We start from the raw sequence: 1991 nt of genomic DNA on the forward strand, positions 1-1991 counted from the left end.
ATCAAATATCTTTAAAACTTAATAAATTCCTTTGAGACTTAGGGAAGAATAATGCATCATTTATAATAATTTCTATTCCTCGAGCAATGATATATTAGCTTTTCTAGAGCCTTCAATTAATTTCATACGACTAGATATCATATTAACACATGTTTGCCTGATAATCAAATCAGAAAAATGTTTCTTATTGTTAAATATGGTGTGCGTGGTTGCACTATCTACGAGACATATATCCTTACCATTGATCTTTGATCTAGTTAAATGAAAAACCATATTTTCTTCATTAAATAAGATTAGTAGCATAAGCAAAACATTATAAGGAAACAATTTCAAAAAAACATTACATAAAAAATTCTAAAACCATAAGAAAGCATGTGAAATAAAATAAGAAATCAAGTAGAATTATGACTCAAAATCCTAGTGAAATTTGGAGAGACATTTTTCTATATAAGTAGATCTCTTATTTTAGTGTTATTCCTAAATTGAGTGGGACTACTAATCAAATTAAGATTGAAAGAATTAACACTATAAATAAGAGAATGGTTAAAAGGTTATTTGGCTTTACCCATTGAAGAGAGTGGCTTTGCCCACGGAGAGGGATTGTCGCCTATCATAGAGAGAGGCTTTGCTAATTGTAGAGGATTTGACTCTACCCATTGATGAGGGGCACTTGCCTATTAAAGTGGAGAGAGACTTTGGCCTAACATGGAGAAAGGACATAGAATTCAAGAGGAAGGAATTCTTGCTCATTGATAAGAAAGGTCTTGTCTATATAGTTGAAAGCACCTTTGCGGTGTAGCAATTGTAGTACTAAATATATTAGGTTATGTCTAGAGGAGACTAAGATGACTAACTAATATATTTACTATAAGCAGTTTGTAATGGGATCTCTTGGGTGTAATTGGGTTAATGGGTAGTGTAGTTTGAGCTTATAATTGATAATTTATTATTATTGATAGTGGAAGATGGCATGTCCGTGGATGTAGCCCTATGTTGAGAAAGTAAACTACGTAAATATTAGTGTTTTATATGTTTGCTTTATTTTTTTGCAGTTTACACACTTCCGCGGTGCACAACAGAAACATTATCTAATATCAAATACTTTCATCATTTACCATATGATCATTAATTTCTTCAGGAAGAAATCCATCATTAATCATATGGTCATTTCCTCCTTTGGGGAGAAAATTAGCAACATCTAAATGTGTTGTATTAATTTGGCCATGGTCAAAATTATTATAGACAAGATTTGTTTCAATAGTTTTTCCTTGCCTTTCAAAGATGCTAATTTAGCGCATTTACTGTGTATGTAACCTTAATATAACATTCATTTTAATATTTTTCTTTCCGATCACTATTTTGCTACTCGTGGTGAGATGCAATATTATGGTTAGAATAGTAATTATTATGACCACTACAATTGTGGAAAATATATCAATTTCAATCATATCCATGTTTATGGTCACGATCGATCCACGAATTTTATTAAATATTGTCACATTCAATTTAGGAAATGGATCATAATCAGATGAATAAGTTTCATAATTTTTCAATAATATTATGTCACTTCTATTGGTGATATCTTTTTCAATAATATTATGTCACTTCTAATGGCAATATATTTCTTGAAAACTCTCCTAGAGTTCAAGTAGATATTTTACTATAAGATACTCAACTTTCATAGAAATAATAATGAAATAAATATTATCTAAATGAAACTAATATCCATAAATAGTTCTTTTTCATAATATCAAGGGCCAAAATTCAAACTTGACAAATTTGACATACTATAAAAAAAATACATAGGTTAGAAACAAGAAAGCAATTATTATGATAAAATATCAATAACAAAATTATCTTAGAGTATTCTTAGTAATTTCTAATGTGGATAAATAATATTCTCCTTTTTAGCTAGAATGTTGTAAATCACCAACTGCCTAATTATCCAATTTTAGTGCCTTTTGAAATCTTAGAGAAGAAAGTTATAAAAC

Source organism: Hevea brasiliensis, chromosome 1 (genome assembly GCF_030052815.1).
Source record: "Hevea brasiliensis isolate MT/VB/25A 57/8 chromosome 1, ASM3005281v1, whole genome shotgun sequence".
Classification (NCBI taxonomy): domain Eukaryota; kingdom Viridiplantae; phylum Streptophyta; class Magnoliopsida; order Malpighiales; family Euphorbiaceae; genus Hevea; species Hevea brasiliensis.